Genomic DNA, 27,885 nt, shown 5'->3' with positions numbered 1-27,885 from the left:
TGCAAGAGTACTATTGGCCAGGGTGTTTTCGGGACGCAGACCACTTTGTGAGGACATGTGACACCTGTCAGCGGGTGGGCAAACCAGGGGACAAATCGAGGGCGCCGTTGAAGTTGGTACCTATCATTACGGAGCCTTTTAGACGGCTCGTTATTGATACAGTGGGACCTCTGCCGGTAACAACCACGGGGTTCAGGCACATTTTGACTGTGATCTGCCCAGCGACAAAGTTCCCTGAAGCAGTGCCGCTTAAAGAACTCAGCTCAGTTCAGATAGTCAGTGCACTACTGTCCATATTTGCGCGAGTTGGTTTTCCTGCGGAAATCCAGTCAGATCAGGGCACAGTGTTTACTAGCGCTTTGACGACAGCCTTTCTCGAAAGGTGCGGGGTAAAGCTGTTACACAGCTCAGTGTACCACCCACAGTCGAATTCCGTTGAGAAGCTCCACTCCGTCATGAAGCGCATGTTGAGAGCATTGTGGTTTGCACAACAAAATGACTGGGAGCTGTGTCTGCCTGGGGTGATGTTTGCATTGAGGACCGCGCCGCATGCGGCTACGGGGTTTTCGTCAGCTGAGCTAGTGTACGGTCGCTCGCTGCAATCTCCGCTTCGCATGCTTCGAGACGGATCACTGCCCTCTCCAATGGCTGCGGACCATCTCTTCCACAAATGGCCGCCTCCTGCTCTGGAGCCTCGCTTTGCAACAATATTCCTTTGAGGTGCGTTACAAAAAGGGGAGTCTCAACGGTAACGCCGATGGCTTAAGTCGAAGCCCCTAACGTAGGAATCAGCCTCAGAGTTGTTTGTTACTGATGTTTTTCTTCCTGAGGCAGGATTTTTAACATATTGCTTTTGTTTAGTGTTTCAAAGTCATGATGTGCTTTCTAGTGCAATTTTCCAATTTGTGGACGTGTTCTGGGTACTGCTAGACTACTGTAAGGAACTAGGCAGTAGCATAAAAGGGGAAAGAGCCTGGCATGGCTTAGTGAGGGTTGTGTCGGGCTTGCTGACTGAGCGGTTGAGTTTCGGCGTAGTTCTAACGCTTGCTGGGAACGAGAGAAAAATAGCAACTCTCCCGAAGTCACTTTGCAGTGTCCTGTGTGAACCTGAACGAGAGAACGAGGCCTTCTCTGTGCGCTGCGCTCAAGAAACGCGAAGGACGCCTGACTTCGGATATGAGCATCATCGAGCGACATCCCTCCGGACAGCGGATGCAGTCCCCTGACCATCGGGATGTCCTTCCCCCGGCGGGGCGGTCTGTTACGTTTCGCCTACGACGCGCGGTATAGCCGGCGCGGATGCAACGGACGCCGGGGCTTCGTTCAAAGCGGCGGACATTTTGGCCCGTTCAGCGCCGCCGATACGCCTCCCCGCCAAGCGCGTCCAGGCATGTTTCAATGCCACGTGTCTTCAAGTGTGCGTGTGTGTGTGTGTGCATGTTGGTGCCCACGCTTGTCAAAGCGCGGCAGCCGGGGAGAGGAGCTCCCCAAGTGTGAAGCGAGGAGGTCTGACCGGCGCCGGCCCGGCGGATGCGTCACTACACTCGTCTCAACCTGTCTCTCAGCGTGTCCGTGCCCCGTCACGTGCGCCTCTGACGAGACGTTCCTTCTTGCCCTCAACTGCGAGAGTATAAAAGCAGCTGCCCCCGGACGCCAAGAGGGAGGCTCCGATTTCTTCTGTCGAGTAACGTGCTCTCCCGTCTCTCCACTTCGGTCGACCTGACCGCCCGCTCTTGTGCGATGCTAGAATAAACAAGTTGTTCTGTTACCAGTCGACTCAAGCTTTGCCGGGACCTTCGGATGCTTCCAGTTGTGCCCCAGGCCGCCAGGCCAACGCTACCCTTGGGGCTTGCGTCCCATTTGCAACAACGGGTGTCAGCGCTGAGATTCCAACACTATGTGATGGTCGCGGCAACATGAAAACACCCCGTTTACGCATTGATAAGGGTAGCGGAGACGGAGGGTGGGAGGGTGGATTACGACACCGGGAAACAGTGATGGCGCAATTGGGACTATAATTTTGTGCACTCTTCTTGTTCTGTAGATAGGCGTGCCCGGAACCTATGTTCCTTTCGTGCCTTTTGGCAATGGAAACAAATCTTGTGCAAGCTATGTCCGTCTAATGCGTTTTGGCGTCTCTGTACGGCCAGCATATGCTGTTGTCGATTACGTAAATCAATTTTGCTTGACGTGTCAGTGCATAGATAATAATCGGAGATCTCAACGGCACCACGCCAGTGACCTGCTCGTCAAGAAGACAGTCATGCTCTTCACAAATGATCAGAAGGCGGTGGCGCACGGCAACAAGAGGAAGGCACTCAAACTATTCCGGATGTGGCATTGTGGAGGATGCCCTAGTCCGTTAACAATACTTAGAACGTAGGACGTCCTTGGCGAGATGGGTAGCTACACAAGACAGCGACACAGGACTGCGACGGTAGTTCAAGAAGCGGAAACGGATGTTTTGGCATTTTTGTGATGCTAACCCTCCCGGTATGTGCGCGACGCCAGTGCGGAGGCAGGAACCTCAAGGTCACAAGTGTGGAGGATATTAAGAAAACGTGATATGCACCCCTACCATGTAGAAGATCTTCAACAAAAACTTGAACACAGAGATTTCAAAAACATACTTGACTTTGCCAATTGGATTTTCACGAAATAGGAAGGAGAACCGAATTAATTCGCGTGCTTTGGATGAATGGGGCTAATTTCTCCAGAAACGCACAAGCTAATCTCCACAACGCGCTCTACTGGAGTGATCGGAATCCCCACTGGCTGGCGCAAGCACGACCTCAAGGTCATAAGTGTGGAGGATATTAAGAAAACGTGATATGCACCCATACCACGTAGAAGATCTTCAACAAAAACTTGAACACAGAGATGTCAAAAACATACTTGACTTTGCCAATTGGATTTTCACGAAATGGGAAGCAGAACCAAATTAATTCGCGTGCTTTGGATGAATGCGGCTAATTTCTCCAGAAACGCACAAGCTAATCTCCACAACGCGCTCTACTGGAGTGACCGGAATCCCCACTGGCTGGCGCAAACACGACACCAATACGAGTGGTCGTTTAATGTGTGGTGCGGTATTTTTGATGGCAACATCATCGGACCCACCTTTTTTGACAACACACTAACGACGCAACCCTCCGTCAACGACAGCTTCGAGGGCCTCATGAACAACGTCTGTTGCAACGTTCCACTTGCGCACATTCGGGACATCTGGTTTCAACATGATGATAATCCTGCGCATAGTAGTAGTGAGTGTCGAGCGTGGCTCGACAAGCTTTTTCCTGGACAGTGGATTGGCCGGCACGGACCTGTAGCTTGGCCTGCTAGGTCGCCGGACATCACACCGCGCTGGACTTCTTGTGGGGCTACTTGAAATATCACGTGTATAGCAGCGATGCTACCACACCGGACGCAATTAAGGTAAAAATAAGCAGAATCTGCCGCGAGATTCCAACGTAGTTGTTTAAAGCAGCAACAGCACATGTGCTGGAAAGAAGCAAGTACTGCATTGCTTCAGATGGTGACCTGTTTGAGCACGTGCTATAAGTGGCAGTGGAAAATAACCGTTCAGAACTGGTGTAAAAAGTGAGTGTTTAACGCACCTTCATGATGCCACCTTATCCTTACATAAAAAAAAAAGCTTGTGACAAAGATAGAAATAGGTAGAAAACTGCCTCGTTCTGCCTCTTTTCCGGAGTTCAAGAGACAAAAAGGGTAAATGGCTGAACCTGTTGGACCTTTGGAAGTTTCTTTGTGGGTGGCTGAGGCGCCTTACATGCTATTGTTGCATATTTTATAGAAGTAAACTCCTGAGTAGCTCTTTTCTGTTCTTCCGATAGCTGCCCTTTTTTTTTCTTTTTCCGTGCCCTTTTGCCACTGCATTTCTTGTTTCCACATTGGTTGAATTTCTTTTCTAGCTTTGTTTCATGATACGCTAAGGTTAAAGCTATCCCGAGTGTCTCTTTGTCGAGCACAACATTCTTGCTTCCGCAGATGCTGACACTTGTCGCATCACGCTATAGTTAGGACGCGAAACCTCTCGAGCCATCCTACATGGCAAAGCCTTGTACGATGCGGCGATAAACGAATGCAGCCGTATATATTTTAAAGGTTGCGTGGAGGCGCTTGCGTAGCGGCGCGCGAGCGCGCATCTATTTCACATTTCGCGTATTTCGCGGGATTTAGTTTTTCCTTTGAACAAATCAGGCACACTTCAGCGCGAATTAAATGCTCGATTCGGAGGTTACTTAAGGTGCCCTACAACTTTGTAATTGACATGCTTGTGATTCGAGCACTAATTAAAAAGTCCGTTAATTAAAATCAATAATTTTATTTCGCGATGAAAAAATAATGGCAGTGAGTACAAACGACTGCCACTACTATGCAGTAGGTACAATTTCTCTAGGGCTTTGATTTAAATCTCGGTCCAGGTTAACCGGGACACCCGATATATATATATATATATATATATATATATATATATATATATATATAGTAACATTGACTGTAGTTATAATATTATCAGACATGCCCCTAAATGTAGGTTAGCACACCGTATTTGTCCCGTATCAAAATAAATTTTATTTCGATAGCAATTATGTCGACACTACAGGAGCATTTCTGCCGTCGTCGTCACCGTCGCTGCAATGTTTCTTATCAAATCGAAGGGCGTTAACATCGCACGCGGGTGCCATGTCCTGTATTTGCGGGTGAAAACGTGCAATGATACGCCGACGATAACGGCTCAATCTGGCGCGCGCAAGGGCGGAAAGTAGGGACGAAGCGCACGTCTTACATCGCATGCAAGGCAACGGGAGAGGAGAGGGAGGGAGGGTGTTCTATCCCGGCAGCGGCAGTGTATGGCGCGGCCGCGCGGGCACCTATCTTGAAAGCGATCTGCGATGGAGAGAGATTCTAGTCGTCTACGCGCACCGAGGGCCGATAGCTTCGTGTGCCCTGTGTTGTCGCCGCTTCGTTCGCATTGAAGCTAGAGGCAGCACGAAGGTCGATTCGCGTGCTCCTGCTGCTGCGCTTTCTCATTCCAGCATTTTGATTGCGTGTTTCGGCGATCATCGAGTGAAATTTGTTCGTGTTTCCTTGTGGACACCATGCTAGGTAATTGAGTTAGTAAGCGAATGTCTACAAGCTTATACGGCCGATAAAGCTAATATCCTTACTTCGTATAGCTGTGTACAAATTTGCTATGGCAATCGACTCTTGCCTTTTCGAGTGAAAGTGCAGTAAAGTTTGTTTGTTCTCCTTGAAGTTTGTCAAGTCTCCATAAGGTGACAATCGGCGTTGATGAAGAAGCATGCACGTTGGAGGTAACAAAAAATTGGAGATATATTGCAATGAAAATATTTACACAGTCAAATGCAGCCTTTGCAGAAGAACACTGATAAAAAACACCCAGGTAAACAGCGCCTCACTCTTCTACTTTTTCTAAGTTAGAGCCTAAGACAACTGTTATTCCTACCACCAACCGCGTGTCCCTGTTTGACCACCAAGTGGTTACAGTCCAGGCTAGTGTTGCATCGTACAGACCCTTATTGACCTATAAGTTTAGTGATTATACCCTAGACTCAAAGGAATGCGTTCCTGACAGCCTTTAAATCCACTTCAGTAAACAATAAAATGGGGAGGTGGCAGTTGCTCACCCGCTTCAACATTCCCCTATACAATGTGGTTACTACTGCATTTAAACCACCTACTGGGTTGTGCCTAATGTCATTAACAGAGTGGTTACACTTTTTCAGATGATCGCTCTGTGTTTCTCCTATTCTCACGCTCTTAGCGATACCACGCTGCATGGGCGCCGATGATTTCGGTCGTCCCGTTTCTGCATAATTTGTGCGCACACATGCTCTCATAGAATACCATCAGTTAGCACGCGCATCGGAAATTAACAAGCATTCTTCAAAGGAGCGATGTCGAATCCTAGGCTGTTACTATGCTGACCTGTATGAGCATTTGACATTCTTTTGTTAAATGAGGGAATTCTCGGCCCCATCTCCGCGCAGGTAAAAGGTGCTTGCCATTGTCTGTCCTTCGTCGTAAGCATTTAGAACTGACAAAAGGTGGCGTGACATCAGCTCTTCCTGGTCTTTGGTGGCAGTGTCAACGCTCCCACATTCATGGGTAGGGACCAAAAGGTAATTACCCCGCATTCCTACGATTCGCGCGCATTCAATTACCGTGCAGAGGCAGAGCCGAGAAATTGCTTGTACACTTTGTTCGTCACGCCGCCTATTCTGCATGTTTGAGAAATGAGCGGCTTAACGCGGCTTAACCTAAAGAGCACAATGGGCTGATTTTCGCTCGATGATACAATAAAGCATTGCCGCGATTGCATCATCCAATTCTTTAATTACACAATGGCATAAGTACACCAACAACCGGCATCAAACCAGCCCGTGCATAGGGAGAGCAGAGAAATTGCTTGTATAGTTAGTGCGTTACGCCGCATATTCTACATAGGAACGGAGATTGGGCGAGTTGGTGGCTTAGAAACAGCGCTAACGACACATGACACATCAGATAGGATGGGACACAGCTGTGTGTGTCTCAGCCTCTTTTCTGTGTCCCGGGTCGTTAAACACCACAGGTATTCTGCATGTTTGATGGATAAGTGGCTTGAGTGCCAACATATTTTTGCTGCAGAGTAATGCGATGTTGTACTAGAATTCCCTTACATTGCAGGTGTCCTCGCACCGCACCGGCGCAGAAAGGGCGTGTGAATGCATCCGCCATCTGTTTAACTCTCGCTGCGTCTGCTGTGAAAAGGTCGTTGTGCTACGCCATAGCCTGCTGTATACGTCAGTCACCTTCCTTTGCTAAGACCAGTGCAGAGGTTCGCTGCCGTGCTCCGTCTGTGTTCTCTACTGGCGTCCGTAAGTATGTTTTTTCGAACACATTATGTCTTCAGATTTTGCAGTTTACCGAGCTAAATCTTGTGTCTGCATGGTTGCATTGCTTCTTTGGAAAAGTTCCTGAAGTCGCGCAGTTGAAATTAAAGATGATATGCAAGTTCAATGATGAAAATACACGAACAATTTCGTTTATATGTATATGTCATAAGCTGATTTCTAAAGCATGGCGGCCACTACGCGCTTCGGACTCCGCAATTATTTCCGACGCATGCAGTCCGCTAAGGAATAGCCTTCGATGCATGTTATTGTTACTCACTAGCAATGATCACTGGAAGGTGGATTTGGAGACCACCTAGGGTCTCTATAGCTATTTGCCACGTTGTCATTGGAAGAACCACGTGGCATCGTATGAACAAAATAGAACATCAAAGAGAATAGAGTTAAAATTTGTCCAAAAGGAGAATTTTAAAACCGTACAGAAAGAAGATATTGTTGTGATAGGCCGTTTACCACGCAACAACAGTCGGTCAAGGAGAACGTGATAATGGTGAGCGGGCTGACGACCTCGTAAAAACTGTCCTCTGTGATGATTAGTGACCACCAGGGAGGCTCTGCGATAGAACAAACTGCCAAGACGAGTTCAACTAGGAGTGGCATTGCCAGGAGGGAACGTTCCTTCACTTCACGTGTCATTCGCCCAAACTGCCACGTCCGTGTCGGAGAAAGGGTCAGTGTGTGTCCCCCCTCCCCACCTCCGCTTTTGTTCAAAGTGATGTGCGCAGCTCTCTTCAGAGCGAAAGGTCTACCAACCTCTGGATTGGTGGGACATGACGTCACCCGTGTCTCCTAACACCGGATTTGGGGAAGGCGACTGGAAAACGACAACGCAGCGGTTAAGAAGTGAGACCGACGCTTGGAGAGATCGGAAGCTGGAAGTTGATTACGAACTTCTTGATTTTCTGTGCTTGCAAAACTTGTACATAACATAATATGAACGTGTGCATTCAAATGACTTCGATATCGGGTCCAGCCCCATGTTCCCTTACTCTCCATGTTGAATGGATACCACAAAACTTCGCACCCCCGGTCGCAACATTGGACGGCAGCGGTGAGATAACCTGCGCGGCGCCTCGACTTCGGCGTGGTGAGTGCACGACCTTTTCCCTTGAGAGTTGACAGGCTTAACGTGGTTCGTCCTAATAACAAAGGTGTTAGACGCGTTGTTGAAAGATACTTTCTTTATACACTAAAATTCATGAGAAACTTGTCGGAAAAGGAAAGCTAGCCATGGACAGCAAAACGTTGCGCAGAACGGACCTAAACACCAGATTCGGGGAATCCTGGATAGATTGTAGGAAGCAGTTAATGAAGGCGGAGGTCATCGATGTAATAGAGGCAAGTGGTAGAGATGACGGGGATATCGTGGAAGCTTGGGAAGATATCCAGGGCCAGACGGAACGCGAACGCGAAAAAGAAGATGAAATAAGCTGGGACAAAGAGTACCACAGAAGGGAAGGGCAGGATGAACGCATAAGGCGGGACAAAGAGTACAAAACGGAAATGAAAGAAATTCGAAGGGAAATCTAGCAGCTCAGGATTCAACGGGTACGGTTTAGCCTGCACCATTTCAGGGACAATAAAAGCATTGAATGTTTTCTGTCCTTCGAGCAGGTATGCACAAAGATAAAGCTCGACCGTGAAGTTTGGCCTCTTATACCCCTGTCAAACGGGAAGATCTAATGTCATTCGAATCGAATGGCATTCGCATATAATCCCACTAATCGGGCCTTACACAGGAAAATTTAATGTCATTCGAATGGAATTACATTTGCCATCAAATGAGTTAGGGGAACTCATTCGTATTCGATTTCAAACCGAATGTATAATCTTGGCCCCAGAGAGACAACAGCGACAGGCAACGCTAAAAATTAATGCGTGCATCAGCAAAGTCAGAATATATTTTTTAGACTTATAAACAGGAATAATTATGTTTACCGCGATGATATTTTCACCAAGGCCTGTGCTCAAGCATCAGGAGTCTGTTGCGGCGGTCGGCCATATTGGATGTGTTGATCGAAGTGCTTTTAGTTGTGAATAATTGGCGTCAAAATGTGTCGTCCGTTTTAAAGTACTCGCAAGAGTTCTTAAATGCGTTTAATAATCACACAATTTCTTTCAATTTCACAAATTTCGTTCCAGATCGTCATGGCTTTCATTTGCGAATTCCATTATATTGTTACGCCCACAAAAGGCGTTACTTTGAAGCCGGGTATAGTTAGAAGCGATGGCCTTGGTCAACTGAGCGCCTGTCGAGACTCAGCCAGCCAGCCACACGTCGTCGTCCTCGTTCACTACCCTTCGGTGCCCCCACATACTGTTTGTTGAGGCGTGAACCCACTATGCACCTAAGCGCGTCACATTCGTGAACCCACTATGCACCTAAGAGCGTCACATTTCCCTCCGTGCAGACGAAGCCCGCCGGGCAAGTCAAACAGGCTGTCGAGAAATAAAGGGCTTTAAACGGCCGACATGCGAAAGTTCAGTCTTTGCTGACCGTCGGCCATTTGATGTGAGACGTGCTATGCGGTAGGTTAATTCGCTGATGCGCTCCGTAATAACATAGGGTCCAACATAGTGGGCCAGCAGTTTTTCACATAGTCCACGTTTCCTGGTTGGTTTCCAGAGCAACACTAAATCACCAGGGTCATATATCACGTGTCGGCGTCGGCGGTCGCAGCGTGCCTTCGAGCGGTCTTGTGAAACAAGAGTGCGTAACGAAGCAAGTCGTCGGGCTTCTTCAGCAAGACAGACTGTCTCTGATATACAAAGATTATCGTGGCTGGAAAACGGGAAGATAGTGTCTAGTGTATAACGAGGCGGACGAGCGTAGAGAAGAAAGAAGGGACTGTAGCCCGTAACTTCATGCTTTGAGGTGTTAAATGCGTACGTAATGAAAGGTAGCACGCTGTCCCAGTTCTTATGATCTGCCTCGACATACATGGACAGCATGTTAGTAAGAGTTCTGTTCGTGCGTTCCGTAAGGCCATTTGTTTGGGGATGATACGGGGTGGAATGTCGAAACCTTGAAGCACATAGACGAAGCATCTCTTCGACCACATCTGCAGTGAACTGCCGCCCACGATCGCTGATGATGACTCTGGGAGGTCCAAGTCGGAGAATGACAAAACGCAGCAGAAAAATACACACTTCGGTTGCAGTAGCCGATGGTATTGCAGCTGTCTCACAGTAACGTGTCAAGTGATCGGCACACACGATAATCCAGCGATTCCCATCGGATGAACGCGGGAAAGGACCGAGGAGGTCGATGCCAACTTGCTCAAAGGGAGAGCTGGGGGGTGGCACTGGATGGAGTTGACCAGGAGGAGCACTCGTCGGATGCTTATAACGTGTACACTCGCTGCAGCTGGACACATACTGGGCGGTCGTCTGGCGCATTTTAGGCCAGTAGAACCTTTCTTGGAGGCGGTAGAGAGTTCGCGCAGAACCCAAATGTCCAGATGTTGGATCGTCATGCATAGCGCGCAAGACGGAGACACGGAGACTCTCCGGGACCACCAGAAGATATCGTGGGCCTGTAGTAGAATAGTTCTTTTTGTAAAGAACCCCATCACGAACACAGAAACGAGTGGATGGTGCTGATTGCCTTGCAGTAATGAGCAGTGGTTCTAAAGTTCTGTCTTTTTGTTGCTCGACCTTGAAGGTATTTATATCAGGAAATCCCGGCTCCAGTGATGCGATATAGCAGTCGAAGTTGTCCGCGTCGCAGTCCGTCGTTGGAAGCGGCATGCGCGAGAGGCAGTCAGCGTCGGCGTGTCGGCGGCCGCTTTTATAAGAAACGGTAAAGTTATATTCCTGTAAACGGAGTGTCCAACGCGCAAGCCGGCCCGACGGATCACGGAGATTAACCAGCCAGCAGAGAGAATGATGGTCTGTCACCACAGTGAAGGGGCGCCCGTACAGGTACGACCGGAAGCGCTGTACTGCGAAAATAACTGCAAGACATTCTTGCTCTGTAACAGTGTAGTTACGCTCGGACTTACTTAAAGAACGACTCGCATAGGCGACGACGTGTTCTTTGGTGTCGACGCGTTGAATAAGGACGGCGCCGATGCCAATACCGCTAGCGTCCGTATGAACTTCTGTGGGAGCCGCATGGTCGAAGTGTCGGAGAATGGGATGAGACGTCAGACGAGACTTCAGCTCACGAAAACTAGCTTCACATTCAGGGGTCCACTCAAAGGGAACGCCCTTCTGGAGGAGGCATGTCAGCGGATACGCGATGTTGGCAAATCCACGAATAAACCGGCGGAAGTACGAGCAAAGCCCTAGGAAACTGCGTAGCTCTTTTACATGGCGAGGTTGCTTGAAGGCTTCCACCGTAGCAGTCTTCGCTGGATCAGGCCGTATACCGTCCTTATCCACTAGGTGTCCCAGAACGAGTGTTTGGCGCTCTCCAAAATGACACTTCTTCGAGTTGAGCACCAAACCCGCTTTGTCCAAGCAGTCTAGCACAAGATCGAGACGTGCGTTGTGCTCACTGAACGTGCGCCCGAAAATCACTACATCATCTAGATAGCACATGCATACTTCCCACTTCAAACCACGCAGGATGTTGTCCATGAAGCGCTCGAAAGTTGCAGGCGCATTACAGAGCCCGAACGGCATCACATTAAATTCAAAAAGTCCATCTGGTGTTACAAATGCCGTTTTCTCCTTGTCTGCCTCGTGCATAGGAATCTGCCAGTACCCCGACCTCAAGTCAACAGACGAAAAGTAAGACGCTGATGAGAGGCAGTCGATAGCATCATCAATACGCGGAAGAGGATATACGTCCTTTTTAGTGATGGTGTTGAGGCGGCGGTAGTCAACACAAAATCGCCATGTACCATCTTTCTTTCTAACCAGGATCACTGGCGCTGCCCACGGACTACAGGATTCTTGGATTACATTCTTATTTAGCATTTCGTGGACTTGGTCATTGATCACCTTGCGTTCCGACGGTGAGACTCTGTATGGTTTCTGTCGCAGCGGTTGGGCAGATCCCGTATCGATGCGATGGTGTATACGAGAAGGAGGAAACAATGGTGGTCCCTCTTGCTGGAAGAAGTCAAACAGTCGGGCATGTTTTAGCAGAATATTCGCCACTTCGTGACGCTGCTTAGTGCTGAGCGACTTGTTTACCATAGTCAGAAATGAGGAGTGCGCCGCAGGGCAGACATTAGCGAAATGGCGCTCATCCGCAGAATCAAGGGCCTCTGTAAGAATGGCGAGCGATAGCACGTGATCTTCATGGTAGGCGGCAAGTTTCAGACCCTGTGGTAGTATTGCAGGTTCACTCGAACAGTTTACGGCCCATAAGTTGGTGCGTCCCTGAACAACTGACAGCGTGCAATACGGTATCAGTACATTCCTCTTGATGCAACTCAGGTGAACGGGCTCCTCGGTAGCGTCAAACGTTCCGTCGGTGGTGGGGAAACAGGCGACTGAAACACACGTTGCGGATAATGGAGGCACAACTGTATCCCGGGATACACAAAGCACACTTTCACGACACGGTGGGGCTTCCATAAACGCCGCAGCAAAGCTCGTACCTACACTGATTTCACCCGTTTTGCAGTCGACGGTGGCACCACACAGTTTCAAAAAATCAAGACCCAGGATTACGTCATGCGTAGAATGAGGTAGAACAGCGAACTCCGCGTTAAATATTTGACCACCCAAGGTAACGTCTACATTACACACGCCCACAGGATACAACAACTCCCCACTCACTCCGCGAAACGTATCGGCACGGTCCCAGCGGAACATCACCTTTCGTCCTAGGAGGCTTTTAAACGCAAGACTCATCACTGAAACGGTTGCTCCCGTGTCCACTAAGGCCATGGATGAAACCCCGTCAATTAATACAAACACCTTATTCTTAAACATACAAATGGTTGGAGGTATCTCTGTCGATATCGAAGATTGTCCAGCGACCTCACCTCCAACGGCCGCGCTGGCTAGTTTTCCGGGGGTGGCGACGGGTATCGACGCTGCGGAGAGGGCGACCGGCTTACACGAGGAGCGGGTGGTGGTGTCAAGCTGCGATCGGATGCTGGAGAACGGTTCCGTAGCGGCTCCGGGTGCTGGTGAGGCAAGCTTCCTAAATATGTGTGCGAGGGCGAATATGTTTCGCCCAGAGGAGCGCGGATACCGCCTAGACATCGTCGATCGGTCGAACCTCGGTGGTTGGCGGCGATTGCAGTACCTGGCAATGTGACCCAAGTCGCCACAGCTATAGCACACAGGTAAACGACGATCGATGAACTGCCCTTCGAAGCGCTCAGCCGTGGGGGGTCGTGTAGCAGAGCGGAGCGGCTGAGCCTGCTGCACAGGAGGAACGGTCGGTCTGCGTGCAAACCTGCTGGGGCGAGGGTGTTCTGCTGGTCGGTGTTCGGGCGTAAATGTGTCCTCACGTGGCCATGGAGCACCTCTGTGGTTGACGTCTGTGACACATACCGCCGGTTGCCAGGAAGCGCAGGGTGCGGCAGGCGCCATGTGTTGCGGGTAATAAGCGTCAGGTTGTCGTATGACGTCGCGCGCAAGTTCCTGGTGCCGCAGCAGTTCTTCACGCACGATCTGCCGTATAGTAGACGAAAGATCGGCAGACGGGCTCTCATCGACGCTGGCAATGGTTGTCACATTCGCCAGGCGTCCAAACTTTGGCACAATGCGACGTGTTTTCAACGTCTCAAACGTACGGCAATGACGCACGACATCTGAGACGGAATCAACGTGTTCCCGACTTATGAGGAAATTGTACACATCTTCTGCAATTCCTTTGAGGAGATGTCCGACTCGGTGTTCCTCGGACATCTGCGGATTTACGATTTTGCACAGCTTGAGGATTTCCTCTATGTATATAGTGCATGTTTCTCCAGGAGCTTGAGATCTTTGAGCAAGTGTTCTCTCGGCGCGTTTCTGTTTGGCGTGGGTGTCGCCAAACACACATTCGTTCACATTCGTGAACCCACTATGCACTTAAGACCGTCACAATATTTTACTGTGTAGCACCGCAAGAGACCGAATGGCATTCGATGCATCGAATGCCATTCTATTCGAATGACATTAAACCTTCCCGTGTGACATGGGTACTAGTTTGTTGGGGGTATTTCCCTCTAACGTGTCATGTTGCTTGGCTCGCCTCGCCGATGAAGACTTCAGGAATTACGATAAAGCTAAGCGTGCATTACTCCGGCATTTCGATATTCCTGTTGAGTGCGAGAGAGAGCCCGAACGACGAGTTCGAAGTCTGTTCTTTGGAAGGGACTGCGGTTGCGCCAGTGAAGGAGGAGCACAAAATGTGCGAGGTCACGAAGCCTTCAGAGACAAAGCACGTCGAGAGCGAGGCCGTTGCCGGTCTACAGAGATGGGCCATTGCCGTGGTCGTCCCTTGGGAGGGTGAGGCTTGTTCACGTAGCCATGAGGCGCTGGAGACCTTCCACGTATCTGAACGCATGGTGGACTTTCCGGAATCGTCTAGGATATGGCGGATATGGTGGATCAGGATATGGTGGCGGCCGAGCGAATAAAGTACTTGACGCAGTCAAACGGAGTTAAGATCGCTCAGGGCTCTAGCTTCGGTGACTGCACAGTGGAGGTGTTCACCGAAACGGAATCAGCCACATATCCGAACAGCCCTCCTTGCGGAGGCGAGGCTTGCTCCGGCAAGCCTATTAGGGTCAGTGTAGGGCTGGATACCTTTCTCGTGCCTCAGCACTTGAGCGACTCCCTGACATTGCCGAGAATAGAGAGAGAATACAGCAGGTGGCGATTCAGAAAAGCGTTCCTTGCAGAGACGAGGCTTTTTTTAGTAGCACTAAGGTCAACGAGATGCTGGGAACCGTCCTCGCACCTGCGCACTATAGCGACCTTGATCTTCCGGAATCGGCAAAAGTAGAGCAGAAAGCCATGGTTGCCAAACGGTGCAGGAACCCGACGCTGGGGTTTTCAGCGGCACATTCGATGACCACCTGGAAACGCAAAATTTTTTTAGACGGCGCACGATCAGAAGAGCTATGTGTTCAGCGCAGAGAAAGCTCGCGAAAAACGCCACATCCCAGATCGTAAGACAGAAAAACAGACCATCCCGCAGAACCGGAAAGGGTTCAGAGTGGTGGTACAGAAAACGGAGGTGTCGTCAAAGGCTAACTGCGAGAGAACAGGGCGCGCCTCTGCAAGTAAGGGTGCAGTTGAAATGCTCAACCTGGCTGAACATGGGGAAGGCGAGAGGTGGAAATTCAAGACGATGGGCAAAACGAGAACAAGGTAAAAGAGGGACCCAACGTTTCGAAGAATGCACTTGTCTTTTTCTTGAAAAAAGGAAGTATACTTGTCGAAAGGTTGGCTCACTCTTTTACCTTGTTCTAGTTCTGCCCATCAACGTTGCTGAGACATGCGCGTCGGAACCGGGCTAGTCGAACATTATTTGAAGTGGAATGCCCCGGGAGAGCGAGGACAAAGGGAGAATGGCTATTATTACCGCGTTGAGAGCCTCCCCCATCAGGGACGAGAAAGCAAGGGCGCGATCGGAGATATTTTGTTCGATACGCGTTCTGTTCAGTTGCTCCAACGTCACAAAGTTGCAGTATGCAAAATTTGTGACAGCGGGGCGGAGAGAGCAACCAATCAGGAAGCGGTGACCTCCCCGGAAGTTTACTTCCGTCATTTGTCGTCTGCTTGGAGACAGTATACTACAAAACAAAATGTTTCTCGTTTTCCAAGTGAATGAAATCCTTATCTAAAAAACGTATTTTTTCTTCTCAAGCCCAAACACGTTTTCAAATAGTAGTACGTGTGACTACTGCAATTTATAACTATTAGTTTTTTGTGCGTCGTCCCTAGGTAGTGTCGCGCACAGCGAGAAAAAAAAAGAAATAAAAACGACGGGAAGAGTGGCGCACTTTTCAAGAGGCAGCGACAACATTCCAGTGGCTCGCTGGCACCGATGATGTGGTCGATTTCTCTGTACAACCAACGAATTATTTGTTTCGAGAAACAAAAACGACGCCGGAATTCACTTCCTGCCATTTCTTGAAACGCGTTTCGCACCGCCACCCGCTCTCCTTCTTCCTCTAGAAACGCCAGCGCAAAAACCTAATTTCCCAACGGAAGCGCCATTTTCTCGAATTAAACTATGGATTGGATTCAAACGTGCCATGCCGTAGCCGCCTGTTGGATCCAATCCAATCCACCAGACGCGCCATGCGAAGCCGTATGATGGCTCCAAACTTCCCAGCTCCCGTCGGGTTCGGCGCCTAGCACACGAAATGCTCGGTGGGAGGATGATTGATAGGAGCATGTCGTCATTTTGACGTCACCAAAGACGTGGCCACGCCCTGCGGCTGGCGACGTCGGCGCGGAGTAGGCCAATCGCGCGCGCCGGTAACCGCACGAACGCGCCGAACAACCATCTCCGATCGCACCCCAAGCCTCGGGAACGCAATGTGGCAGATGACTGCAGTAGGCAGTGTATGTCTGGCACCATTTTTTGTCTTGTGCGTGGCCCAAAGGCCTTCAGGCTGCGACCGCATCGAGTGTTCATTAATCATGAGTAATTGTCGAATTGAGTGCATCCATAAGCTTTTTTTTGTAGTTAATGCGCGATACAATTTTTCTTTTGTTAGTCTTTAAGAACGTATTACTTTTCATTTCAAAGATTGCGCGTTGGGCTCAGAGATTCGTTTTATTAATTTTGTACGAGCCAGTTACGCGAATCATAGAACGAAGCAGGTTTTGCGACAGTGGTGACTTGTGGTTACGCCGTTCTTTTTGTGTGTGTGTGTTTTTTTTTTTTTTTGTAGATAAGCATTGATAGTGGAGGTTTGTCAAGACAAACCATTACTGAGCAATTTCATGTTTATGGGGTAGGTGCGGTATCGATTACAATTGCAGAATTTTGATCTGCTGAAGCGCGTTTGGAGAAGGATTTCTTTTTCAAGGTTTTTGCGCGCAAATAGTGTAGATTTTTTTAGGTTTTAAATGCCACTCTATGGATTTAGTTTAGGGTTAAAGCAGTAAGGAGAGCCCAGCACGTTTCGCATTAGAAGCGCTGGTACTGGCAGGTGCCACTGACGGAACGAGCAACTCATCGCGCGGCACTGATCCCTTTGGCCATTTCTATCACAGTCAGGAGTCCCATGGTTCAATAGGGCGCCTCTATTTTCTCCGGCGACTCGTGAATCACACGCAACGTAGGAGAATGTTAGTTCGAAAGGAAAAGTTTGAAAACGCAGGACACGTTACCGGGAGAGGATTCCGATTCTTTCTGCGAATTTCAGCCTATCCGTACCATGTCACACGATAGACAGTGGTCTTCGAGCCGTTTCGAGGAAGAAGGGCTGATTCTGGTTCAGACGCCTGGTTTATTTTGTTCTTTGTGGCGTTTTTATGAGCTGTGTAGCTTGATAAGTGTCTTACTCCTTGATAAGCAATATTAGGTGTCTTTTTATTGTTTGTATGTTCTAAAAGATCTCCATTTGTCGTTTGCCTCAGAGCTGCTTGAGTTGCGCCTTCTTTGATACACGAGTGATACGAAATGATACGAAACATTAGGCACGCTAGAGCACTGCACGGGCCGTTTTTTCAGGTCCGGGACTGGCCCGAGCTCGAAAGTGCTATGCTCCGGCACGCCCGGGCCCGACTCGATAGTTTCAAACATCACCCGTACCCGGCACGGGTACGAAAGATTTTGGTTTTTACGTGCCAGAACCACGATCTGATTATGAGGCGCGTAGTAGTGGAGGACTACGGAAATTTTGACCACCTTGGGGAGGGGGAAGGGGGAGGACCTCCTTAAAGCGCGCCTAAATCTTAGTACAAGGGTGTTTTCGCATTTCGTCGATATCAAATTGCGGCCCCAGTGGCCGGGATTTCTAGAGATAGTTTTGACTGTGTTAGGACATCGTCTGGCGTTGTTGCTGATAAATGAACAGGTAAAGTGGAAGGAATATTATATATTCAACCCATTATACTCGTGTGTTACCGTGCGATACAAAAGCCTGTGCTACATTTGTCAAATAGCTGTGCGGCAAAATTTGTACCAAGGATATACAAGCAAGCTGTTAGCCGCATCTTAATGAAACAATCGGCATATGTATTGCCGTCATGCGGCGCTCCTCAGAGTATTTCTTTTTATATTCCGCTTGATCAGTTATTTACTAAGATGAATTATGCAATGTTTTGTTAATATTCGCTTTATGGCCTAGTGCGTTTCGACGTGTTGTAGAAGGGGTTCAGAAACGACCGATACAATTTTTTGTGGCAACGTACGTGCTGCGTCGTGATTTTTTTTTCGGAGTTTCGAGAAATCCCCCAAATTCTGAAAGCGCCGTGCATCTCGCGGGGCTCGTGTCGCGGGAAATGAATAGACACGCGCTTTCGTATTCGGCCGGGCTGGACGCGGTCGCCACCGCTCCGCTGACCAATTTTACTTCGCCTGTCCGAATAAATCTAAGGACGACAGCATGCCTTGTCGGCGACCGTCAAGTCGCACTACCGTGGTGACCCGGGAATCGCACCTTTAACCGAGCCACCTTCTGCCACAGTGACCATTCACGGTTCTTACCTTCAGTTCCACCATCTCGCCCATCTCGGGAAAGATGGAGCGGTGTTTTGGTTTTGTTGCAATAGAAAATATATGGACAATCGAGGCGCGTTCCCGCAGACGTCGTCGGCGTCGCCATCGCCATTGGGTTCAGTATAAAGTTGAAGCGCAATAAAACCACGGCCGCACATCGTATGCTGTGGGTGAAAGTGAAAGCATGCGAGAGTGGACCGAGCATGGCTGAGAAGCATGGCGGCTCGATCTCGCGCTCTCAAGAGAGGAAGACAGAGAGGAAGCGCGCTGCGCTGTCTTCCATCAGGCGCAAGGAAGTAAAGGGGGGGAGGGGGCGGATATGTATGGAGCGGCTGAGCGCCGCCGTGCAAAGCGATCTGCGGTAGGTAAAGGGTCTACGCGTGCTGTGGGCTGATAATTTCGTGTGCGCTGTGTCCTCGCCGCTTAGTTAACGTTAAAGCGAGAGGCAGCACAAAGGGGCAGTTCGCTCGCTGCTGCTGCCGCTCTTCCTCACGCCAGCGTTATGACAGCGAGTGTCCGTGGTAATCGAGTGAGACGTGTACATGTTTGCCTTTAGGCGCGTGACAACATGCTTCTTAATTTAGTTATTAAGCGAATGTTTACAGCAGCTTATGCGGCAGGTGAAACAAATAACCTTACTTCGCATAGCTGCCTAACAATTGCCTATCGCAATCAATGATTCGCCTGCCGAGGAAAACTGCGACTTTTTTCATTTGACTGACAGCACCACAATGAGGCTCATTGTTGTAGGTGGCTGATGGTCAGGCTTGGTGGAATTTTGTATTATCGAACACTGTGAATAAACGTATGTTCTTCATCATCAGCCTGGTTATGCCCACTGCAGGGCAAAGGCCTCTCCCATACTTCTCCAACTACCCCGGTCATATACTAATTGTGGCCATGTTGTCCCTGCAAACTTCTTAATCTCATCCGCCCACCTAACTTTCTGCCGCCCTCTATTACGCTTTCCTTCCCTTGGAATCCATTCCGTAACTCTTAATGACCATCGGTTATCTTCCCTCCTCATTACGTGTCCTGCCCATGCCCATTTCTTTTTCTTGATTTCAACTAACATATCATTAACTCGCCTTTGTTCCCTCACCCAATCTGCTCTTTTCTTATCCCTTAACGTTACACCTATCATTCTTCTTTCCATAGCTCGTTGCGTCGTCCTTAATTCAGGTAGAACCCTTTTCGTAAGCCTCCAGGTTTCTGCCCCGTACGTGAGTACTGGTAAGACACAGCTGTTATAAACTTTTCTCTTGAGGGATAATGGCAACCTGCTGTTCATGATCTGAGAATGCCTGCCAAACGCACCCCAGCCCATTCTTATTCTTCTGATTATTTCAGTCTCATGATCCGGATCCGCAGTCACTACCTGTCCTAAGTGCTTATAAGCAGTGGTTATCGGCTGCTAGAGTGTGCTCGTAGTCGTGCTCTGTGCTCGTCAATGTACTCGTGAGCTGTGTGCTCGTTTGCTGTATGCTTCGTCTTGCGGGCTCCATTCGGGAGTCACGCTAGACTGTGTAAATGTATCCCATGTTCAAATGTAAATAATGTAAATAAATCCTGCTCGCCTAGTCCTGTCGCCCCAAGTTCCTTCGATCGTCCTACAAGCCCGACCCCAAATCTTACACAAGGTAGATGTACCTGATAGCAAAGCTTCCATGGAAGACCATACGTCGAAATCATGGCCGTTCATCGGAGGTTCACGGAGCTTAGCACCATCTGTGCGACGAGGGAACACTTCCGGCTGAACACAAAGGAAAGTCGCAGTTTCGCCCGAAAGGTAACGCATTGATGGTGATAGCAAATTAGTAGACAGCTAGTCAAAGTAAGAATATTAATTTTGTCGGCCATATAAATTGCTAAACATTCGCTTACTAACTAAATCAACAAGTATGGTGTCACGGGTGCACAAGCAAACATAAACACACCTCACTCAATGACCTCGGAAACTCGCTGTCAAAACGGTGAAGTGAGTAAGCGCGGCAAGAGCAGCGAGCAAATTCACCTTCATGCTGCCTCTCGCTTCAACGAGAACTAAGCGGCGAAAACACAATGCACATGGCACTATCAGCCATCGGCGTGCAGTGCGGTGCAACCATCGGCTGTGCCATACGCAGCAGCTGCCGGAGCAAAACGCCCCCTCCCTCCCTTACCCCCCCCCCCGTGCCTTGCGCGCGACGGAAGACGCCGCGCTTCCTGCCCGCTTTCCTCGCTTGCACACGAGAGATTGAGCCGCCATCTTCGCCTTACCCTTGCACACTTTCACTCGCACAGACAGCATATGGTGTGCGGCGACGATATTATTGTCCTTGGACTTTATACTGAACATCACGGGGACGCCGACGGCAGAAATGTGCCTGGAGTGTCCCTGCAGTTGCTATTGCAATAAAAATGTGACACCATATCCGTTGCAACAGAAGTGACGCCATTTTTATTGTCATATGCGCGAAGTTTGTTTCAGTGGCATGCCGTTAAAGCTGTATTCTCGAATGCCCCGTATTTCGGATCCATGACCGTTTTGAACGTTTATCGAAAAGCGATGCAACAAAACGTCAGCCATGCGGGTGTTGACGTAGCACACATGCACAGAACATAGTTTCTTTGTATGCCAAAGAAAGCTTTTGATGTGTAGTGCTTGTCACATCGTCGGTCGCCAAGCCCGTCAGCCCAGCGCTGCCGCAAGAATGCAGCTTAAGTAAACAATGATCAAGAAGTCGGTTGTCACTCACTCACTTTGACTGAACACGTTGAATAACGAGGAAACACACCTCACGAACGTCTCGCCACCAGGGTTCAAACAAACGTTGACAAGCAAAACAAGACAACGTGCGAAAGGGGCGTCTATAGCAGGTTAACGCCTCTTTCTCCACACTTCAAGAGCTGCATCGTACTGCAATTGATAGCGGCGTATTATAAAAGTCACCAAAAAAGAGACATTTATTGTCAATGAGAAAGTAAACGCCTTGTCGTTCCTTGGCACATGTAAACTGTATTGAGTAAAAATTTTATTTTCGTTGGATGAAATCTAACTGCGTCTTCTTTTGTTTAAAAAACTTTTTCTTTCTCAGTGTTTGTTCCCTCCTGACATAGACGCACTTCAATCGCTACTCGCGTAATTCCCCTTACTGATGTCGGTGACAACTGGTTCTGAACCGCGTTTCGCGGAAGTTTCATGATCCAGTTGCACTGACCTTGGTTTATATCTTCTTCGGCGCTTAGCACCTGCGATCGTTAGGCCACTCACGTAGTGCCTCACCCCAGGCCGCGTCACCGCGACGCTACTAGTAAAGATATTTCGCGAGGCTCGATGCCATCGTGTAACTTAACGGCGTCACGTGGCAAGCGGTGATCTTCCTTGACGCCCTCCCAGACGAACTGCGCCGTCTCTCCGATGCGTTGTCCGACAGCCTGCTGCGTTACGACAATCTGCGCTCAACTTTTCTGGCGCTTTACGGAGCTCGCAACCGCCATTCACGGAGTTGACCACAAGGTCTCGATTGCTCTTATATTCGCCAGCTCCATATATCCTGTCCCGAGACTAGCACAATGCCCGTACCCGCCTGGGGATCTATTCTTGGGCGATCGCTATCGGAATGTTCCTTTCAGTTCGCGCTGATTGGCTGGTTGAGAAAAACAGCTCGAATCGTCGAACGCGCCGTGTACTACGTCACGCAAAAGTGATATTATCGTCGAAAGCGATCGTCGATAAATAACGCGCCTGCTCCTTTTGGCATAAAAATTATGGGGTTTTACGAGCCAAAACCACTTTCTGATTATGAGGCACGCCGTAGTGGAGGACTCCGGAAATTTCCACCACTTGGGGTTCTTTAACGTGCACCTAAATCTAAGTACACGGGTGTTTTCCCATTTTGCCCCTATCGAAATGCGGCCGCCGTGGCCGGGATTCGATCCCGCGACCTCGTGCTCAGCAGCCCAACACCATAGCCACTGAGCAACCACGGCGGGTATTTTGGCATGGAAAGGCAGGTAAGGACCCTACCGGTCTCGGCATAGCGAACAGCAACAGACAGCGAAGGCGGATACAAGGCAACCTAAAGTCAGGCTTCCTGGAGTCCAGCCTTTACGACCTCACCAATTACCTAGATCCATATCCCTGCTGTTTGCAAAGGTCGTCCGCCGAACGATGCACCTCCAAGTCACTTGTCGTCTTTCTTCCCCTCAATTGATAGTCACCGGCCTGCTGCACTTTGTGGGGATGCGCGACTGTCGCGCGTCCCCTGATGTTTTTCCCGCATAGCGCATCCCCTGATATGCTGTTTTCCCGCACGGCTCGCGTGGCCTGGCGGTCGGAGCGCGGTGCGAGAGAAACAAGCGCGGTGCGAGAGATGGCGCGACTGTCGCGCTGCTGCGGGGTTACTTGGGCGCCGAAAGGGAAGGCGCTTGGGCTCTTTGGGTTCGGGAAGCGAGCGCGACGGACGTGCCGCGCGGACCATGCTTCTGCGAGACCGTCTCGCGTGGCCGCCTTGGACACCGTTGGCGTGACTGTACACACGAACGACCAGGCGTTGGGATCCAGCATGGGGCGAACATATTCGCTCGCAATGCGATCGCGGTAAGTCGGACTTCTAGATTTGTCGCGCGCCCATCGGCATGTTTTGGGGATATGAACTCGGCTAGCAGGCATTGATCCATGAAAGGTGCAATAAATGCCCTTGTGACTGTTTGCACTACTGTGTTGTCGTTCCTTTGTCCCAAGAGTACGGAGGAGAACCCCGTATCTCCCACATCTGGCTGCCCAACGTGGACCTCTTGGGGCATCGGACGATAGATTTAACAGTTTTGCTTCGTTCGAGACCTTTGTTTGAACCGAAGCGTAGGGCTAGCGTGGATTTTGATCGCTAGCGTTGGCGGCGTGCTTTCTTGAGCGAGGCGGCGGTGGCTGTAGTGTGTTTGAACACGTCAACATGCTAAGCCTTTTCGCAAGTGTTTTTTTTTAATAGCATTCGTTGGTACGAGAGCCACGTGGTCTGCATCCTGGGAGAGCGAGGCTGAGCGCCCGCGGAGCAGTGGCAAGCCTGAAGCGAGTGAGTACGGAAGCCTCGTGGGTGGTCCGAATTTCTTATGTAAATAGCTTCTTCTATCTCTTTGACTCGGATGAAGTCGCGGCTCTGGGAGCCGGGTGGCCGCGGGCCACGGGTGCCACGACGGGCTGACTGGTATTGCGGCCTGGCACCGGGCGCTCCGACACCGTCTGGGACGGTGGGCGCCGTCAACTCGGATGCTGTGTGCACCGAGCGGAGTAGGACCACCTCACAGAGCTAACGTCTCCTCGCGGCTGCCTGTTTTGCGCCCATTTTGGGTGTTGTTTTTGGATGCCGGTTGTTGTCAGGGTAGCGACGATTTAGGCCTATGGCTTTACGAAGCTGCCTGTCGCACGTGGAGGGACACAACCTGGTGGACCGTGGCGTTGAGGCGTTGCAATTTGCTTACCTCATTCTATTTAGCCTCGCACGAATTGAAATTACTCGTTCGGCTCAAGGAAGCGAGCTTCGTTCACGTGAACTTAGCATCTGAGTAGCTGCCCGATCTTTTGCTAGCCGAGTTGAACATCGTACCACGTGGGCGATGCGCATGCAGAATTCCTCTCCCTTGCACTACTGTAGTGTTTGCCGAGTGTGTTGAGTTTACGCAGCGTGATTGGAGTCACCCCTGGCTTGCTGTCACCTGCACATCGTCTGCGCTGCTGCCCCGGACTACGATCGAGTCACCCCGGGCGATGGTGATGCTGTGGCCAGTTCGGCGCAGCGACTTCGGCGGCCTCCTGCATCCAGCTCACAACCCTCGGCGGCGGACAAAGGAGCCAGCGGTCACCGACAGCTACGGCGGCTCTTGCCAGCAGGGCGCGTCGGCGCGAGCGACACTTGCTCGTACCGACTACTGCGTCGTCGTTTCCGGAGTCCTGGCCTGGAACGATGCCGTCGAGTCTGCAAGGCTGCTGCTGTGACCGGCGGACGCCAGCGGTGTACCCCAAGGACAGTCGGCTCGCATGTTACAGACAGCGTGTGGACATTTCCCCGGCGCGGCCACTGTTGCATGTACCACCTTGTTCGCGAAGCACGGGTTAATGTTAGACCGTGTGACATGTTTCGCCGGAATAAGAAGTGATTTAAGGTTGGGGGGATGTGGGGATGCGCGACTCTCGCGCGTCCCCTGATGTTTTTCCCGCATAGCGCATCCCCTGATATGCTGTTTTTCCGCACGGCTCGCGTGCCCTGGCGGTCGGAGCGCGGTGCGAGAGATGGCGCGACTGTCGCGCTGCTGCGGGGTTACTTGGGCGCCGAAAGGGAAGGCGCTTGGGCTCTTTGGGTTCGGGAAGCGAGCGCGACGGACGTGCCGCGCGGACCATGCTTCTGCGAGACCGTCTCGCGTGGCCGCCTTGGACACCGTTGGCGTGACTGTACACGCGAACGACCAGGCGTTGGGATCCAGCATGGGGCGAACATATTCGCTCGCAATGCGATCGCGGTAAGTCGGACTTCTAGATTTGTCGCGCGCCCATCGGCATGTTTTGGGGATATGAACTCGGCTAGCAGGCATTGATCCATGAAAGGTGCAATAAATGCCCTTGTGACTGTTTGCACTACTGTGTTGTCGTTCCTTTGTCCCAAGAGTACGGAGGAGAACCCCGTATCTCCCACAACTTTCATCCCCGTTTCCCAGTGAGTCAGCTTCCTAAGCCATTGCGCGGGCCCCTTTCACTGCCAACTCTGCTGCCGACTACTGTGCACTGCATCCCCCCCGCGGGTCCACGCCACGACCTTCCACCATTATTGACTTTGAATTCACTGGGTCTTCAACGGCCGCTACAGTCCTGAGCATCGTCACCCCCAGTCACTCTACCTACCAAGCCATTGCCACTCCTCATTGGCGCTACCTCCATGGATGCAACTCAGCCGCATATGGAAATCGGTCCAACGAGTTGCTGTTTTATTGCTATAACAGTTACAAGGACCCTAGAACTAAATTTCCACCATCATCGTAGCCATCGGCTTCGCCGTGATGTTCTGCATGAAGTACAAGTGTGATAAGATGTTATCGAGAGCGGTGACGGTCGTTTTGCTACAAGCGCGAGGAGAAGCGTGAGAGAGTGAGCCGAGAAGAATGGTGGCTTTATGGCCGCTGTCTTCTCGTTCAGTCATTGTGGGCAAAAGAGGGGGTTAGCGCACGTTAAGGAGCACGAAAGGAGGCAGATGAGCGCGCTTTGCTGGCCCAGGGCTGGTGTTGTAGTTAGATCATGATACGATGCAAGATACTCGGGCAACAAGTATTTAACATATAGGTACAAGATGCTACAGCGATTTTTGTATCCGATACAATGCTTTGCATTTGTATCTTAAGATACTTAGATACATTCTCAAATTTCTTATTACAGATGTATATAATGTAGCAGCAAACGCGTATGCAGAAAAATGTTTGCTTGAATATTTCTTGACTCATCCTCCTCGCGGCACGCCCTCTGTCTCTACCATCTGACCTCATCAGTGACGTCATGGAGGTATTGTTTTGTTTGTGAATTATTTCCAGTTGCATATCCGGCAACCGCTATTGGCGGAAGTGAAGCTTGACCGAGTGTGGTATACGGAGTTTAAGCACCTGGCTATTGCTACTTGTGACGACCTCTGAAAGCTGCCCAAAGGAAAAATCCACTTAATGGAAGTGCGCTAAGGGACCTGATTGAGATATTGAGGCTGGCATTCAGTCAATCAAGGCCGAATTCATCAAAGGTTTATAAACGAACTAACTGGATATGCGGAAAATAAACCACACTTTCTGAAAAAAAAAAATGTTTTAAGTTGTTTAAGTAGCACTGGAATTTTCTGCACGCTGTGGTCAGAAACTACGTCTATCACTGCATGCTGTATCATATAAAGCACGCCGGCAACTTCTCCTATTAGACTTACAGTGGTGTTTTTTTTTTTTTTTACAGAAAACTTCAGATGCCACCCCGGCGTGCCAATGACTGATGACGTCATGAAAATCAGGTCGGGGAATTGTTTAAACTTTTCTTTCTGTGTGTGGCTGCTTCTAGCAGACTGTGAACTTTACGAAAAACATACACAGGAGAAACGCGCATAAAATATGCGCTTTCTTTCTTAACATGAAAGTAGCAGCTGTTGGTAGTTCGTACGCTCAAAGTAGTTCACTGCTCAGGAAAGCACGTGGCAAGTATTTAAACTAGGATAACGGCAACGCCTTTTTTTGCTTTACACAACATAGGGGCGGGTGTGGCGTTGCAGGCAGGGTCGCGTATTTAGAAAGATTAGTCCGTATAAGTTCAAATCAAAATTAAGTTTCTACAAGCGTCAGATTAACAGTGATGATACACGACTTTGAGCATGCTAATTTGTAAGGTTATTCGAGCATACCGGAATCTTGGAAGAACGCTAACATAATCCTAATCCATGAGAAAGGGGACGCCAAAGACTTGAAAAATTATGGACCGATCAGCTTACTGTCCGTTGCCTATAAAGTATGTACTAAGGTAATCGCAAATAGGATCAGGGACACCTTAGACTTAAGGCTACTCAGCAATAGACCATATTCAAGCTATCAATCAGGTGATAGAGAAATGTGCGGAATATAACCAACCCTTATATATAACTTTCATTGATTACGAAAAAGCGTTTGATTCAGTCGAAACCTCAGCAGTCATGGAGGCATTACGAAATCAGGGTGTAGACGAGCCGTATGTAAAAATAGTGAAAGATATCTATAGCGGCTCCACAGCCACCGTAGTCCTCCATAAAGAAAGCAACAAATTCCCAATAAAGAAAGGCGCAGGCAAGGAGATACGATCTCTCCAATGCTATTCACAGCGTGTTTACAGGAGGCATTCAGAGACCTGGATTGGGAAGAATTGGGGATCAGGGTTAATAGAGAATACCTTAGTAACTTGCGATTCGCTTATGATATTGCCTTGCTTAAGTAACTCAGGGGGCCAATTCCAATGCATGTTCATTGACCTGGAGAGGCAAAGCAGAAGGATGGGTCTAAGAATTAATCTGCAAAAAAACTAAAGTAATGTTAAACAGTCTCAGAAGAGAACAGCAGTTTACGATAGGTAGCGAGGCACTGGAAGTGGTAAGAGAATACATCTACTTAGGGCAGGTAGTGACCGCGGATCCGGATCATGAGACTGAAATAATCAGAAGAATAAGAATGGGCTGGGGTGCGTTTGGCAGGCATTCTCAGATCTTGAACAGCAGGTTGCCATTATCCCTCAAGAGGAAAGTGTATAACAGGTGTGTCGGACCAGTACTCACGTACGGGGCAGAACCCTGGAGGCTTACGAAAAGGGTTCTACTTAAATTGAGGATGACGCAACGAGCTATG

The 27,885-nt window shown here is 49.7% G+C and overlaps 1 protein-coding gene across 4 annotated transcripts in view; it reads left to right on the top strand.

The window, feature by feature from the left end:
* Window positions 1–6,822: 6,822 nt before the first annotated feature.
* LOC126545528 (beta-1,4-N-acetylgalactosaminyltransferase bre-4-like) overlaps window positions 6,823–27,885 on the top strand; it is a 71,742-nt gene continuing 50,679 nt past the window's right edge. For 2 of the 4 annotated variants that reach the window (XM_050193444.3, XM_055062151.2), the window contains exons 1-2: window positions 6,823–6,905; window positions 26,480–26,534. The gene's annotated coding sequence lies outside the window, so the exon portion shown is untranslated. Of the gene's footprint in view, window positions 6,906–25,924; window positions 26,048–26,479; window positions 26,535–27,885 lie in introns of all 4 variants that reach the window. The other 2 variants (XM_055062148.2, XM_072287196.1) reach the window with 2 other exon arrangements.

Source organism: Dermacentor andersoni, chromosome 3, assembly GCF_023375885.2.
Source record: "Dermacentor andersoni chromosome 3, qqDerAnde1_hic_scaffold, whole genome shotgun sequence".
Taxonomy (NCBI): domain Eukaryota; kingdom Metazoa; phylum Arthropoda; class Arachnida; order Ixodida; family Ixodidae; genus Dermacentor; species Dermacentor andersoni.
The sequence above is the reverse complement of the archived record's forward strand: the minus strand, read 5'-3'. Positions and strand labels throughout refer to the sequence as shown.